The 17,957-nt window shown below is 48.4% G+C and overlaps 1 protein-coding gene across 2 annotated transcripts in view; it reads left to right on the plus strand.

Moving 5' to 3' along the window:
* The window catches only part of LOC135909812 (THAP domain-containing protein 11-like), a 96,436-nt gene extending 79,938 nt beyond the window's left edge, over nt 1–16,498 (plus strand). Inside the window, exon 7 of one of the 2 annotated variants that reach the window (XR_010566810.2) lies at nt 15,917–16,498. The gene's annotated coding sequence lies outside the window, so the exon portion shown is untranslated. The remainder of the gene's footprint in view (nt 1–15,916) is intronic. The other variant, XR_010566809.2, reaches the window with a different exon arrangement.
* Nucleotides 16,499–17,957: the final 1,459 nt, after the last annotated feature.

Raw genomic sequence — 17,957 nt, forward strand, 5'->3', positions numbered from 1 at the left:
TGTCAGATGTTGACATCTTTAGATGCGATTAATTTTCGCCAATCGGTGTGCTCAATGGTTTTTTTCGACCGATTTGACTCTAGTGCTGGGAAAGGTGCAGCCGCTAAAGCAGGGGTGCACTAACTGGAAGTTGACCCCCCCCCCCTCTCACCTGAGAAGTCGCGGGATAATGTCTGGTGTTCGCGGCTCCTTAGAAAGTTCCCCTATTTAATGCAGAAATAGTATGGCGTGGATAGCCGGACAGCACTTGGAAGCTTTGAGGAGTTGTGGTCCCAAAAAGCTTGTGCACCTCAGTGCTAGAGCATAGCTTGGCTTGCACGAGAGTTCGCGCAAATAAGAAAAGCGCAGTGAGTTCGCAGACGAGACAGCCAAGTGTGCACACACTTTTGAGTGGTGGATACTTGGAGTAAACAGCAGTCCATTTAGTCATTCCGGATTTGATTGAGCGCGCAAAGTGTACAGCATGGCGACAAATTTGCATGTGGAAGAAAAATCTAGTCCGTTTATTCTCGTTATTAAAGATATGGCATTCATTGCAGTTTTTATTTTTTATTTTTTTGTCTTTCACCAGAGCTTAACAGGGAGAGAAGAGAGAGCAGATTCATACCTCTTGGCTGTAAACAAGATTGCTCTAGTCTAAAGCGGTTCTTCAACTGCTGCACCTCAGCCCAAGCGTGTTATGTCAGTTTGAGCCAAATATTGCTGATTGCAACTGTTCAAAATTTACAGTAGTTGTGCCCCCCCCCACCCCAATTAGATTGAGACATTTTCTTGTTCAATGACAATCTGCATTGTGATTAGCTAGAGAAGTTACGGTGTGCATTTTTCTTCTTAGAATTAAAAAGCGAAGAACAGCTGCACCACCTATGGCCACCATGGACCCGCCACCTTCTCCAGCATCAGCAGTCACACCAATGCTGGAAAAACCTGATGGCACCGATGGGAATAACGAGCCCAAACAGTTCCAAGGACTTAAGGTAGGTTATGGTGTGCTACTGTAAGGTACCGAGTAAGTTCCCACTCAAAACTTGGAGGTTACAAAAAAAGAATGCAGGGTGGGTGCTCCTTATGTTTGAAAACTAGAAGGCAAAACAGACGTATTGTCATGAATGACAAATGATGAAGCAGTGAATAACTAAAACAATTGAACATTTATTGTGGCCAGCTTGTGTTAAAAAACAAATGAGAACTGTCATTGCAGGTGTCGACAACATAAAAGCAGGATTAAGCGCTTAGTTAGCTGCACACGTGGCATTAAGGCTGGTTCACACATTTGCGTTTGACTGCACTGTGTCACATTGTCTCGCCACGAGTTGCCATGGTAAGAGCGCCCGGCAAGCGAGCACAAGCGCATCCACATCAGCCTGCTACATCTTGCATCGAACCGATAGGGAGCAGAAAGCAGGCCCATTTGCAGGAGGTTCGCCTCCATCAGGAATGCAGATACTGTACAGTTGAGTCCACTTATAACAATGTTCAAGTGCTATGAAAATTTCATTGTTATAACCGATAATTGTTATACACGGGTCGCACGAAAAAAAGCATAACAACTGCAATGAGGGGTCACAGACGGCAAGTGACATGCCAGCTCCACCGAGGCATCGTTTTGGTGGTCCCGAAAGGGGCCTTGTAAAAAATACGAGAAGGTTGCCGCGGCTGCCTCTCTGCTTGGAAATCCCTTAGCGCCCCCCTCCCCCCAAAAAACAAAGAAAACATGAATACCTAAGAGCATTTAATGAGGGCAAAATAGCTTGCACTTCTCACTTCTTTGCTGAAACAAACTTGTAATCGGCGAGTTTCAACTGCTTCGCGGCAATGTTGCCAATGTCTTTCTGGAGGGCATCCAAATGTTGAACATGTCCGAGTGAAAGGTTTTTTGCAAAAGTGAAGTTTCGCAGGGAATCGATCATTCTTGAGGCCTCCTGTTGAGACACAACTTGTACTGGTTCCGGTTCATCTTCGTCGTCGCTGCTGTCATCGTCTTCCGCGCCGGTGACTGCTGCAACGATCGCCTCGTCAGTCAATTCTTCGCTTGTCACAACTGCATTGTCGGCGTGCAAGAATTCTTGAAGCCCCTCCGCGTGGCCGTCATCACCACGCACCGTAGACCAAAGTTCTGTAATGGCTCCATGAGCAGTAGCTTCGCGATACTCCGCATCACTGATATCCCTGGAAAAGTCCGCTTTTCGGAAGCAATTCATGACAGTGGAGGAGCTGACTTCTGCCCATGCCCCAAAAATGAACTGGACAGCCATCAGAAGCGAAATCTGGGGTCTGGAGCGGGTCGGCATTCACGCGCAGCAATGTCCAGGTTAAGAGCAAGCCTGCTCAACACATGTTGGTGATATAATGCCTTGAAGCATGCAATCACGCCTGCGTCCATGGGCTGCAAGCCTGCAGTCGTTTTCGGCAGCAGGAAAAAAATTTTCACGTGCGACAGCTTCTGGGCAGTCTGGTGTGCAGTACAGTTATCAAGGACCAACGCCACCTTCGTGCCTTCGTGCTGCATCCGCTGATCGAACTCGCTCAGCCACTCGCGGAGAAGTTCACGCGTCATCCACACTTTCTTATTATGACGGTAACGAACTGGAATCCTCGCAGCACCACGGAAACAGCGGGGATTCATAGATTTTCCAATTACGAAGGTGGGACACTTGTCGCTGCCGTCCATATTCGCACAAGGGAAAACAGTCACCCGTAATTTGCTCTGCTTGCCGCCCTTACAGGGATCGCCTTTGAGTGCACGTGTCTTCGATGGAAGCATTTGGAAGAATTGCCCGGTTTTGTCACCATTGTACAAGTCCCGGTCCGCATATGCTTCGCGGATGTACGGCAGTGTTTCATCTAACCACTTCAGTCTAGCGTCGACATCGAGCGACCCTGCCTCGCCCACGACTGCCTTGTAGACGATTCCGTGCCTCTCCTTGAACCGCTGAATCCAGCCACCACCAGGCTGGAAATCGTTATTTTGAAGGAGATATGCAAAGTGCTTCGCCTTCTCTGCCAAAATCGGGCCACTAATTGGCAAGTTCATAGGACGTGCGCTAAGGAACCACTGATACAGTGCCTCCTTTGTAGGCACCATGCCGAATCCTTTTCCGGCCAGCACTAGCATGGCATTTGTTTTCAGTCATCTTGAGCGCATTACGGATAATGGTTGAAATTGTCGGCTTTGACAGGCCGTACTTGCGTACTAAGTTGCACACTTTTTCACCACCTCTGTGCTCTCTCAAAATGTTTCGCTTTGTTTCCAAAGATATTGCCGCTCGCTTTCTCTTCTGCGGCAGTTGATCCAGTTGAGCCACGCTGGCCGCGCTTCCTGAAGGAGAATCCTCCATCGTTCAATTCTGGGGGGGATTCGATGGGCTTGTAGAACCAGTAGGACCAAGGCCGGTGATGGCAGATGACAAAAACCTCGCTGGCAACGCACGTGTTTTGACACTGTACGCTGCCTTCGGAACACGTGCAACTGGTGAAACAGGAACCAAGGAGAATGGGAAAGATGGTGCAGCCCACACTTAACTGCCGTGATGGGTTTTCAACGAGCAGCACACCCTCAGAATGGACTGCTCCCCGCGCGCCGATACAAAAGCAACAAAAGAAATGCCTTCCTTCCCTCTCCTACTCTGCCCAGAGGAAAGCATCCGTCTTTTCTCCTGCTTCTCCTGCTCACTCCATTCTCCTCGCATGCGTCGTCACGTGAGCTTTTCGCCGCCCCTGTGCGGGCGGTTCCGCATACATGCGCGCGCTTTTGGCGGAGTAGTTTGGCCGGCGTGGTCGCTGCGTTTGCGCTTTTTTTTTCTGTGAGGGTTGGCTCCAAATGACTACATTTAATTGTTATAACCGACAATCTAGTATGATAGCATTGTTATAAGCGGTTTATTTTACCATAGAACACACTGCAAAGGTGACGGTGCCGCGGCTGCCCATTGCTATATCCGATATATTGTTAAAAGCGGTATTGTTATAAGTGGGTTTGAATGTACAAGTACACCATGGCAGACCCTTGTACTACAAAGGCCCAGTTCATGTCATTGCCTGAATGAGTAATGTAGCCTCAAATACACTCAAAAGCATCAGGCAAGTCCGGTGTGGTCAACGACGATGACCTGCACTCAGCTGTGGCCATCTTGCGAGATGAGCAGATGTAAGCAGCGGCGCAGGGCGCAGAGCTTTTCTCTCGCAGAGTTGCCATGGCTACGCAGTGCTGATGACAAGTCCCAAATGAATCACCTTGCACCCCTCTTTGTACTTTTACTCTTTCCATGCTATGTGCTCTTTTGCCACTCTTCGTTCACATGCAGCACTTTTGAAGGATTGTGGCATTGCCAGTTCTCCCAAGCTTTCGAAGCCCGCTTGTCGTGTCTTTATTCTGTGAGCCTTGGAGCTTGCCGAAACTCTCAGTGCCCTCTCACAATGCCACTGTGGGCATCCACTCGGCACAATAGTTTGTCTTGCAATGTTGTTGCATTCTTCCTCTGTCACCACTATCTCAAGAAGGAAGTCATCTTTCACTTCTTCAATTGGGTTGCTCTCCACTCCAAATATTTCTTTTGGCTGACCCAGTTGTCCAATCTGTCCAAGCTTGCCAGATTTTCCCTGACTTCCTTCTCTTAACGGAGCATGGTTCCCAAAGGTGCAGTTTGATTTGATGGCGCTGGACATGGGTTGCCTTGCCAGCTTGTCATCTGGACGCTTAGGCGGGTACATTTCTGAGAACAAGACTTCCTTATTGTACATTCCAAGCTGCTTCACCGATGGCCGTTTTCACACATTTGTGATGGACGTCTTTGTTAAAGTGTCTTCGTGGCTTGCATATGTAATCACTGCTGCTGAATGCTTGCAGTGCCCCGACACACCACCTCTACAGGTGCAGCGAGCTTGTGTGATGTTCCTGCTGGCATCCAGCTGATAAGAAAAGAAATGTATGCAAAGCATTTTAATACTGCACAAAATTGAGGGAACATTGTAATGAACCTTATTAGCTCAGAATCTACCTTTTGCAAAATTTGTAAATGCAATGCGAAGTCAGCTAGAGCTGTGCAGGACTGATTTATTTGTTAGGAATATCAAGAAGTGAACAGTTATACCCGTGTCACACAGGCAACTCGGATCTTCTTCAAACTTCCTTCCCTTAAAGGACCGCAAGGGTGTTTCACGTCAAAGGAGTTAGCTCCATGTCACACAGCCTATAAGCGAGCTTTTGAAAGCTGCTGCTGGGGGCCCATTAGGCGCTGCTCGCCTCGTACGCAGTCATGAAAGAAACACGTTATATATTGCTAAAAAGTTTAGTTACTTGTCTTTTCTTACAAAATATAATTATTTATGCTTGCATTTTAAAAATGTCATCCATCTTAAAGACAAAAAAAAAACACGAGCATGTACTCGACATAGCATGTACCTCATACACAGCGATTTTGTCCGCTCTATTAGCCACCATGTGCCTACTCGTGTCGTTCGCGCAGTTGTGGCTGGTTGTGCCGGTTTCCCTTCCTTCGTGTGCCAGCGTCGCACGCGCATCGCCGACACACTCACTGCTATTGTTCCTTGGTTCCACGACTGTAGTCAGCTAGGCGTTCTGCTGTTCTAATGTCGTGCTGGCTGTTATTGCGAAAACGTTGTGTATTGTGGTGTGGTGGTAGTGTGGCCTAAGATAATTTTTCTCTTTTGCGTGCTTGTATGACTGTGCGCGTTTGTCATCAGATCAACTATCAGTGACAAGAGCGAGCATGTGAGGAAGAAGTGCGTGATAGCCCTCACTTTGGCGACGATCCCATCAATGGACATCGAAAGAGACGCAGCTGCAGAGAGGGTGTGCCTGATCAAAAAGCAGTTGTTGCTCCACAACAACATGCTAGCAGCACTGTCCTCATCTTCCTGCCGTGCACGAAGGCAAATATGGGCCTACCATCGCTATGGACAATGGTTTGAGAAGATATTGCCAAACATGGGAGGGGAGTGCTACCGACAATCATTCCGAGTGTCGGAAATGACCTTCAAATACATTGTTGATGTCTGCCGACCAACAACGACACGACAAACCACAAATATGTGGCAGGCTGTTGGTATAGAGAAGCGAGTCACCGTGGCGCTCTATAAACTGTGTTCGTCAGCTGAGGACTGGACAATTGCTCATTTGTTCGATCTGGGGAGGTCGACGGTTAACACGATATACAGAGAATTTTGCGAAACCGTCGTGGAAGTTCTGGAGGCAAAATGGGTAAAGATGATGACTCCTGGTGAGGTCGCCGACCATATGAGGGAGTTCCAAGCTGTTTGTGGCTTCCCACATACAGTAGGTGCCCTGGATGGGTGCCATTTGCCGGTTTCCCCACTAAAGGAGCATGCCAGTGATTATTATAACTATAAGGGCTGGTAAGTGCACACATAGGGCGAGTATTAATGCTTGCTGAATGTATGCTGCATGCGCAACCTATTCCTAGACAAGGTAGGAAGTGTGGAGAAATAAATCTAGTATGTTTTAGCGCAAATTTGCATCCCATTTATGTTTAGCCTAAGGACAGGTGTGCATAGATGTTCAATAATGCCACTAAGTTTGCTTGCAGTTACTGAATTGTAAAATGGAACCTTGTTCCGTTCGAATGTATTGAAATCCGTGTTACCACTGGTACTGAAAGTGTTGCTTTAGAAAATGGTACAGGTGCAGTCAAACTACATTACTGCTTAATTCGAACAATAGCTTCTTTCTTGATGGTCACTGTAAACAAGTTATGGGCACCGCTGCAAAGCACCTGTGTGCGACTGATCTCTGCAAACAAAGCACGACCTAGTCGGTATGTGTTGTCTTTCTGCCATCCTTTTCTTTTGCACTGCTGTGCCACTTGTTAATCAATGAACGAAGTAGCCCAAACTGCCACTGGCCTTGGAGTCAACGGAACAAAGAACTGTGTCACATGGCAGATGTGCATGGTGGTTCGACCCTGTTTAGTTTTATCATATTGAGCCACACTCAGTAATAGCTTATGAACCAACAGAACCTTTTAAAAATCTCGGCATTAAAAATTCTTATGGCTATTCAGTAGACGCTGTACGAACGGCTACATATAAAAACTGTCACGTGTGCTGAAGAATGATGCATCTCGCTTTATACATCAGTTTGCTCCTGCATGCTTGTATGAAAAAATTTCTCAACATTGTAAAATGGTTTTGCATGGAGTTAGTAGCATTGCATATATTTCAAAATTACGCACACAACCAACAGACTAGGCCACGTCTCTGGCTGAGTTCGCGGGGTCGCGGGTTCGAATCCCGTCTCCTTGAACTTTTTCTTTTTTTCTCTTTCCTTTTTTTTTGTTTTTTTTTCTTTCTATCACCCAACACGACCCACCGCGACCGTCCGCACGGAACTTTTTTTTTAACCCTCTCTTAAAGAGCATAATTTCTTTCTATAAACATATAGTCCATACAAGGACCTTGCAGCTCCCCCGGGAAGCTACTTACTACTCAACTAGTCCACAAGAGGACTTCTCAAACCCTCGGAGAGACACCTCATCACCTCTTCTATCGTGTACTCAGAGGCGGTCCTCATGGCCACTAACTACGCTATAAAGAATTACCCGTTGTCCCCAGTTAGATGCCATTTATGCAGCTCATCGGAGCGCTCATTGACAGCCTTAGAGAAGCATTATAGCCAGCAGCACGGCTTCTCCATTAGATGGACATGTTCTATTTGCGGACTAACCAAGGCAACATCTAGAGGGATAGCCTCGCACTATTTTCATTGTTCCACAGCTCTGAAACGGGCCAACAGGCAGCCGGCGTCCGGATCCGACGCCAAACAGGCGGACGGTACGGTCGACACGGTCCTCACCAGCGGCGCCGACTCACGACTGTGTGAGACCTCAAAACATTCGAATCCCACCATCATTCTAAATTATCCGTCATCAAAAAACAATTGTACTCAGTGCCCGAGATCACTCACCTCCCGGGTGTATCTCGAGGCACACTATTCCAAAGCACACAACCTCAGGGTTATTTGGCAATGTACGTCTTGTCAGAAAGCTCAATACCCCGACTCGCATTCCGCTTCGTCGCACTTCACCAAGTGCCGCAAGAGGGCACGTACCGACAAATCAACGGAGGGCCAACCCAGCCATCCCTCACTGATCCCGAGGAGCAAGGGCAGCCCCGTAGGCTCACTACCCCCGTCTTCACCAAAAGTCACCACCCTACCAACCCCCACCTCCGTAACTAAAATTCGGCCTACACCTCAAAACTCTAGTCCTAATATCTCTAACTCATCCCCCTTTACCCCCCCGAAATCAGGCATTAAATCACCACACCATTGGGACGTCACCGAAATTCGTCGAGTCACGACCGTCAGGCTTCGGCTGGGGGACTCTGCCTCCAGTTACAGAACCAGCTTGTGGATCCCTGGGAGGTCAACCTGGGACATCGACTCCCTCGTCGCCTCAGATAAGTACAAACGCATCGAGGCCGAGGTGAAACGCGAGCTGAGTGTCGCGGCGGGCGGTGGCGACACCGAGTGGAGCGGGCTTTTACCAACCCGTGGCGGGACACGACTATTGTCAATGTCAAAAGGCAGGAGGACACCCAAGGCGGCTCAGCAGGCACTCCACCTGCACTTCTCCTCGGCCTCCTCCTCCTCCGGCGAGGACGAGCCGGCGCCCACCCCTGAAAGGAAGCCAGCTCCCCTCTGCGGTCGCTCTCCGAGGGCCGAACACCCCGCCGGCGATGCCAGGCTGCCACCGGGGACTAGTGCTCGCACACTGGAGCTGGCAGAACTTCAGGGGCCCCCCCAGTCACCACCTTCTGGGCCGTTGGGCGAGCCTGGCCTGACTCCGCCGGAGTATCGCGCAACACGTCGGCAATCGCCACCTTCTGCCGGGAGGGAAGTGCTTGAGAGCCGTTGGCTCACGCTCCGGCCACAGTCTCCCGCCGCACCAACTCCCCGATCCGGCTTCACGGGGGGCGGTGATACAGTGGCACAGGTGGAGGAGGTCAGCACACAGGAGCTGGAATGTCCAAGCACACCAGGGCAGATGCAGCTCGCCTCTCCTGCCACCCCCGACCACACCCCGGTTCCTCAGGACGCCCTGCCTAATGGTGACACTTTGGCTACGCTGCCCCAGGGGTCCCCTTCCGTCTCTCCCGCGCCAGCGGATGGCATTGATCCTCGGGGGGAGACGGACCAGGGCAGGCAGAGGTCCTCTGCGGTACCTACAGCCAGCTCATATCAGAGATGGACGGAACCGCAGATGCGAATTTTGGCGCAGGCTGAGGCTAGACTCCCGCCCGGAGAGCGGCACGTCAACGCCGCCCTCGCTGCCATCTACCCATCTAGATCGGCCGAGTCAATCAAATGCCTCCGCAAGCAGGGCCGGTACCGGGAATTACTGGCCCAAGAATCCACCCGGCTGCCTGCGCCAAATATACCCCAGCCAATGCCTATCGAACCGACGACCGACATCAAAATTTCCACTAGTTTAACATCCCCCCATACAAAAGACGAGGCCTACGCGACCCTACTCTCCTTCGGGTTAGATGACGCCGGCATGGCAGCCAACCTTGTTGACCATCCGTTGAACATGTCGGACCTACGACACCTTTATGGGTTCTTTGGGGTGCGCACGCGACGTGCGGGGAAGCGGAACAACTCAAGCAAGCAGCAGTCTGAAGAGTCCCCTCTGCGGAGGCGACCTGGTGAGAACTCGCGGGTATACAAAAAGCGCTTGTACCAAGAACACCAACGCTTATATGCCCTAAGCCCTAAAGTCTTGCTGGAAGAGCTTATCCTGGACACTGGTAACGTCCAGCCAATCACCCTCGAGGATATCCACTCCGTTTACGACCCAATCTTCAATAGTAATTCGCCTACAGTGCGAGAAGTAGGCACTAAGACCAGCCTGCCCTCTGAATGCCCCCGTTTCTCTGCAGAAGAACTTAACGAGGCACTGAAGGGGATGGGGACGGCTTCGGCTCCCGGGCCGGACGGCTTGTCGGTGAAGGAGCTGCGCAAGCTCCCGGCAGAGGTCCTGGCACTCGTAATGAATAACTGGCTCTCGCACCACCATCTGCCTGATGAGCTCCGCTTATCGCGGACAGTATTCATTCCGAAGTGCCCGGATGCGGCCGCCGCCTCGGACCTGAGGCCGATAACCATCTCCTCGGTCCTCATCCGCCTCTACTCGCGCCTGCTGCTGGCTAGGCTTCAAGAACATCACATGTTCCACCCGCTCCAAAGCGGCTTTTCAAGGCACAGGGCCGCTCAGTCGAACCTCCTATTGTTGCAAGGTATCATGAAACACGCGAAGCGTTTCAACCGTCACTTCTTTGCGGCTTCATTGGACTTAAGGAAAGCCTTTGACTCCGTCAGCCATCAGGCGCTCCTCACCTCTCTAAGGGAGGGTGGGGCGCATGATGACTACGTGCAGTCAATCGCAGATCAGTACGCTGATCAGTTCATTACCTTTTCCTATAGGGGCCGCACAGATGGGACACGAGTCCCCGTGCGAAGGGGGATCAAGCAGGGCGACCCCCTCTCTCCGTTTCTGTTTAACCTAACGCTTGATCCGCTTTTGCACGAGCTCAACTCCTCAGGGCTCGGATACAACTTGGGAGGTTCGACTGTGGCTGCAATGGCGTATGCCGACGACATTATTCTAGTTGCCTCAAGCCTGGAGGAACTGACGAGGAACCTGGAGGTAGCCCAGCACCATTTCAAGAAAATTGGCTTAGACATTAACCCCAAAAAGACCCAATATTTTGGATGGAGATATGAGGCTCACCGGCTCAAATGGTTCGACTACGACATCCCCCAGCTCCGGCTGGGAGACGCTGTGGTCATCCCAAAGAGCCGGAACGAGCCCATTAGATATCTCGGCGTTGACTTCTATGTCAACAAGCCACCAAGGGCTTCAATTAACACCATTCAGAAAGAACTGGACCTAATCAATTCGGCCAAACTGAAGCCCTTTCAAAAATTAAACTGCATCTCGTCATTACTGGTGCCTAAATTGCTACATGCTACATCCAGCTCCCTCTCAGTACTGCCTATTGCTTCAGCTCTTGACAGAAGCATTGGGCAGGAGGTAAAACGCGTCCTCCATCTACCCCACTCTTTTCCTGACTTTCTCGTTCATGCCCCTCATCGAGCAGGGGGCCTGGGCGTCTTGGAGCTTTCTTGCACGTCGGCCGAAAACCAAATAAAGTCCTTTGCGAGGCTTCAGCGTCTAGGCTCCCCAATCGTGGATGCGGTCCTAGAGAGCGCACTCGACGGATCCCGGCGAACGCTAGAGGAGAGAACCGGGGTCCCGGCAGGAATCGTCGAGAGCTCATCCCTGGATAAGGCCCTACGAGCCGCTAGGAAAACACACCTGGAGGAAGTTAAGTCAAAATACAACAACAAAAGCTTATTCGCTTTTGAGAATGATCCAGTTGGGAATAGGTGGCTCAGGCCTGACTCCAGGCTCATGAGTGACGGAGACCGCATCAAAGCCTTACGGCTGCGCTCCAACCTGTTTCCAACTCGGACACTCTCTAATCGGCATAGTAAAGACGATTCGGCCAAGCTTTGTAGACGTTGCCACAAGGCACAAGAAACAACCTACCACATCCTCCAGATGTGTGAATCCATCCACGAGCCGCGTTGCTCACGGCATAACTTCATCAGCAATGCCATTATTAATAAGCTTCAGAAGCGTCACCCAGATGCTGAGATCTCAGGCGAGCGCCTCCTTGTGGCCAAGTGCGGTACCAGGCTTCGGCCAGATATCGTGCTGGACCTGAAGGATAAAACATTCATTCTGGATGTGGCGGTCGCCTGGGATGCCAGGACAGATACACTGGAGAAAATGTGCACGCACAAGAGGGACAAATACGAACCCCTTGTGTCCGTTTTGAGCGAACGCCATCCTCAGAAGAAGGTTAAGGTCCTAGGCCTGGCGTTCGGTGCACGTGGTCTCCTCTGTCCCAGCACCAAACAGGCTGCCAAGGAAATTGGATTACGGGAAGGGGAATTGGCCTGGCTTGCGGCCAGAACACTGGTGGGCAGTTTGATCTGCCTCAACCGGTTTTCGAAACAAGTGGTCTCTTGACCTCGGGGAATTGGCAGCCCGGTTGATGCCGGCATCAGCTTTCATCTCTTGCAGCTTTCTATCTCTCTTTTCCCTTTCTTACCTTCATTACCCCTTTGTTTCGTTATGTTATTTTATTATTATTACTTTACATATCCTTTTTTTATTCTCCATTTTTCTTTCTTCCTTATTTTTTTTATTATTATTATCTCCCTTTTTCCTTTTTTTTCGTTTATGTTGTCATAACCTTACGTTCCTACCTCTCCGCGCGTCACTCCTTTTTTTTAATTTTGTAGCCCAATGCTACCAATTTTCCGGCTCATAAATGGCCTCAGCTGGGGAAAACAAAAGGGAAACCAAAATACAAGGCTCCCAGCAAACTAGCGTGGGAACCAACCCCAGTTTCATTACCACTTCGGTTATAATTTTTTGCATGCCTTTCATTATCCACCTGTATTTCCATCGTGTTTTTCCGTCTGTTTCTCCATGTGTTTTTGTGTCTGTTTTGTTGTCTTGTCCTTTTCCTTTTTTTTTTCCCTCTGTTGCTTTTTTCTCCCAGTCTCCTTTTTAAACCAATACAGGATGAAGTGACATCTGCAAGCTTTCAACTGCTCTTCGTGACATGTGCCAATGAAATGTGTATGCCCTTGCAAGAAACTGTCAAATGGACTAGCGTTTTATGCTGTATCTTGAAGTGTATGCTGCCGTTATTGTCACAGGACTTGGTTGATTGGTCAGTGACTACGATTTCAATTTAGCTTTCAGGTATAGTGTGATCCTGATGGCTTTGGTGGATCACAAGTACACATTTAGGTTCACTAGCATTGGCTTCCCAAGAAGATGCCATGATTCCCATGTGTTTCAAAGCTCGCCACTGGCAAAAGTTATTGAGGGACCTAAATTTGGGCACCCAAGCCTTACTGTTGGTGGCACTGATGTGCCGCCACCACGCTGTAAGAGTAGTTTAGGTAAGAGAACGCCCGCGCCCAGCGCCCTGTCATAACATTCTACTTTTGGAGGCAGCTGACAGATAGCACGAACAACTTTTCCCCGCTCCGCGAGCGACCGGGCCACACCGGCGTGAGCCCTATACGTTGCGTTGGGCCTGTATTTCCTTGAACTGCGTGGTTAACTGGCCTTAAGATTTCCCTCTTCTGGTATACTACTTTGGGGTGTGTAAAGTGTCCTTTATTTACACAAAAACATTTCACCTCTTTTAAACAAAGCGTCGAAATCAGTATGCGAGGGCCTAGCACGACGTGGCGTTGATGGCATGCATTGCAGGCTTCGTACTAACTCTGCCAGTTATTAGGTATTACCGAACATTACCCTGTGCAAGGAAAAGACCCATACCAATGCCGAAAAGATACACAGGCGCACCGCCTCGGATGTTAGCGTGATATTACAATAACATGAATAATATTCATACTCGCCCCGCAAAGGTCATAAAGACGCTTCACTGCATGGAAGTCAAAGCTCTTAGAAATTCATTGAACAATTCTGACAGAAGCACAAGTCCGGAAACAACTGGTTAATGTGGGAGAATAAAGTGAGGGAAAATATGGCACGGCAAAGTAAATTTCAGCACTCGTGCAGTCGCTTCGAACCACGGGCTCACACAACTTTTGACAATTTTCGCATGTCCTGGCTCTGTTTGTCTTTCTGGCTTTTCAACTGGCTGCAGTATTGATGCATACGCAAGCACACGTAGTAGCAGATCAGTTTCGCAAGCATGTCTTCTTTGTGAAGACTGCATGGAAATGTAAACTGGAACTTTTCCAGAACGGCATCAATTGTCCTATCGAACGCATGTCTGTCACTCGCATATTTTCCAAACTTCTTGTCACAGTATTTGAAGAGATCAAAAAGATGCATATTCGGGTGCGTCAGCCTGCCTCTCATTTTTAAATTCACCAGGTCAGCTTCAAGTACGTTTGCGATCCCTTTTGTTCCCTCAAGTGCCTCCTTGCAAATCGTACAGGAGGCCTCATTTGCGAGTTTTCTTGAAACAGAGCCGGTGACGTAGTATACAATGCAGTCTACAACGTCTGCGTCACAGTCGTGTAACTCAAATATGTGATCACATTCCCAGCTTCCTTCCTCGATCAGCCCACCAAGCTTCTGCTTCAATTCTTGCAGTTTGGCTGCTCCATACCTGAACTCTGATATATCTTCCTTAAATCCGCCAGAGTAACAACGGCACCCTGACTGTTATCAGGCGCTGCACAGTTTCCAAACTGCGGAGGTTTTAACAAAGAATACATGCTTAGCATGCGGTATAACGGGAAGAATGTGTGAAAGGTCGGATGTTCATTTTCACCTCCCGCCTGTCTGATTATTCCGAAAAAGCATTTAAGGGGTCCTGGTTCATTTTGGCCGACAACACGTACTTGAAACCACAGTCTTAGCAGGTAGGTAGAAAGTTGTTGGACAGATTTGAGCGTAACGCGCAAACTTTCGGCAGTCGACTGGGTCAAAAAGAGGTCTTTTGGAATGTCACCGTTTACAACCTGTTGTTCCCATGTGTCAAGCCATTCAGATGCAGTTTGGAGAGTACTGAAATCTCTGCTTCCTGGTCGAATGCCCTCTGCAGGGTTCCGGCAGTTTAGAGCGTCGAACAGGTCGTTCAAAAAAAGTGTAAATTTAGCTGTCGGTTCTGCATCAGCCAGCCGTGGCACACCTCTGCGTGCATAAAATATGATTCTTTTGGCAACAGAATTGCTGAAAAGCTGTGTGGACAGCTTTACCCTCATCGTAAGCATGTTCGACGTGTCACATGGTTGTAAGAAAGCTTGGGGCAGACTCAAAGCGCACCAGTGTTCTTGCTGTCGGCAACAAACACAGCGTCGTAGCACGACCATCTAATAAAGTGGCCATCTTTTTTGAGAACTTTCTTGTCGTATAGACGGTTCCTAATGCACTTAAAGAGATGGGGTGCATCAGAAAAAACGTATACTTTCTTGAAGTGTCCGTTGGGTGCTCAAAGCAGTTAACCACTTGTCCGAGTATTCCATTGATGCCGAGCTGTTTCCACATCGCACGGTTCGTAGAAGCACCATCGCACACAACTCCGTCGACAAACAATTCGGCTTTCTCTATGTGTACAATACACTGAATCAAGAGCTGAGCAAGGAGCGTTCCCTTTGTTGACCCTTTCGATGCAAACACAGCCACCGGCTGTAAATAATTTTCTCCGAAAGGAGAAAAAGCAAAAACAAGACCGTGATACACCAGCTCACTCCTTTGATTTTCTCTCTCCCCATGATCGACGAGACCAGCATAGGTCATCGTTTTTGAGTTTACAGCCATTTCTTTCCTCACTTGAATTTCATCCATTATCAGCATTCCTCGGCAATGAAAGGGAGTTTTCTTAGAGACTTTCAGCTTCAAGGCTTGGAAGCTTTCATCAAAACAACATTTCAAGCCCACCATGCTGATGTACTTCCTTACACTACTAACACATGGCAAAGGCAAAATGTCGTTGCTTCGCAAAAAAGAGTACGTAGCAGGGCTGCGTATGTGTAGAAGGAGACACAAGAGAATCCAGTCATCTGTGTATCGCCGGTTTCTTTTTGTTGTGCTTTTGGCAGCTGGAATGCATTCCTCTAACAAAAGCAGCTGCGCTGGTGGCATATCCAGTGCCTGGAGTTTATCATTGACGTCTTCATCCTGCAATTTTATTAGCTCTGTCCTGGTGTCTTGTATATGCTTGATCAACAGTTTGTTGCGCTTAATAAGTCGCGCTCGTGACAGCTGGAGCGCTGATTTTGCCCGGCGCAAAGCTTTGAGCTTTTCCTGCTGGAAAGGCTGCACGGAAAGCCTGATGCGTTTCCATGGTTGCTTCTCTTTCGCTTTCGCAGCTTGGCGATCAACGTGCAACCTCAAGGTGTCAGCGAGACCGCTGCAGTGATGACATATGGCTCCTCCAGGCAATAGTAGTAGGCACTTGTTGTGTATCCAGCTCTTCTGGGAGTCTACTGAAGCACACTCTGGATGCACACTCGCGAAGTCCTTTAAACTCGGCCCTCCCCAGCACACGTTAAGGCTATCAATGGTTTTGAGCATGACTTCGATATCGGATGGCGACGTGGCAAACGAACTTACACCAACAGCAGCACAATCAATTGGCCTGCCAAAGACATGCACCTCAACTGTGAGGTCACTTTTCACACGCAATGTCTCTTTATTGAAAATTACTGAAGAACCGTTCCTTTGCCTGTGTATTACCTGTGCGTCAATAAACACAATGTGTCTCACCCCTTCAACGTCGGTGCGATGTGCTGCACATGAATGCTGAACGAGTTGCGACAGATGTGCTGTATGAGCAGCCGCAGCCCGCAGCACACCACACAAGCTCAAGCCAGCAGTGGACATGCTGTTCGGGCTGCTCTAGCAAAATATTTCTTTAAAGAAAATCGGTGAAAAATCGCATAATGCTGAGTTTCTAGAAGACTCTATCATGAATCCTTGTTCTCCTGTCAGGCTAGAATGAATTTCTCTAAATGCCTTTTTATGCCATCTTGTGTTCTGCAATAAACGATGTTCTAGCTGTATTTCTATTGTCTTGTTTTTATGCACTTATTCATCCACAGAACATGAAGTCAATGATTCATTACTGTGATGAATCAGAATGTTGCACCTTGTTTGTTTTGTATGTACAAATAAAATCACTAACAGACATCACACCAATAAAAAAATATCACAATTTTATTTCACATACAGTTTAAAAATGAGAATTATAACACTTTAATAAAAAAATATCACATTTCATTGCACTGCAGTATAAAAAAAATCATTGAAAAATATCACACATAAAAAAATACATCTCTACACCTGCTATTTTTTAAATGAAGAAAATGTCCTCATTATGTTGATGAGCTCTTGCTCTCTTTTCGCACCTACCTGCAACCGAAGCTCCCGCTCGTGGCACTCCTCATCTTTAATGGATTGCTCCAACATGGCTCTTAGAGTCCGCTGCTCTGATATAAGTTGTCGTATTTCACTGGAAGCGCTGCTGGCAGCACAGCGCTTGCGCTTTGCTCCTGCTGGTTGCCGTCCTGGGGTGCTGAGCACTTCATTGCTGTGTAGTGCTGTCATCGGTGATGAGGGGCAGCTTGTTGGTGGCTCCAATATTGCGGGTGGCTCATCATCTGTTTTAACCCAGTCGATATACAAGCTCGCCACATCGTCAGCAGGCACGGAATTGCCAGTTTCCATGCCTCGAATGATCTGCATAGTTTCGTGAAAGCAGAAATCACTGACATCAGTGAACACAACTTTGTTAGCATGAAAGTAAAAATAACACAAATTTTCATAAATTGAAACATTCTGGTGAAGTTTCCCTGTGCATGTATGTAAAAAATTGACATACTTATCCATGCACTCACTTCGCTAACAGTTGGTGCCTGGCAGCTGCTCTCCACCACCAACTCCAAGTTGTTTGATGGAAGGGATCCCAGGAAACTATGGATTTTCCAATAGTACTTCTATGGGATCCCTCCCTGGCCAGTGGTCTTCTGGGTATAGTTCCTGCAACCGCAAGATGTCATTAATCCCACACCAACATTAAAACGGCACTATATTCTAGTGGTTTTGAATCAACTGGTGGCTTAATGTCTAAATTCTCTAATAGTGCTTGCTGTTGGGGTAGTTGGCGCATTACACAATGGATTCGTCAATAACAGAATCAATAATAATAATAATAACCGTCTAAGCAGGGCGTGCGGGCATGCATGGTTAATGCAAGCGCTGCTACTTGCTTTCGCTATTATCACACTTTAGCAATACGATTCAAAGCTAGCGAAACACTAGCACACGCACACAAAAGGTAAATAAAATACACATTGTACTGGCATTGACAGGCAGATTAGAATGCGTCGTCAGTGCAAACACATGAAGTAA

This window comes from Dermacentor albipictus, chromosome 1 (assembly GCF_038994185.2).
Source record: "Dermacentor albipictus isolate Rhodes 1998 colony chromosome 1, USDA_Dalb.pri_finalv2, whole genome shotgun sequence".
NCBI lineage: Eukaryota > Metazoa > Arthropoda > Arachnida > Ixodida > Ixodidae > Dermacentor > Dermacentor albipictus.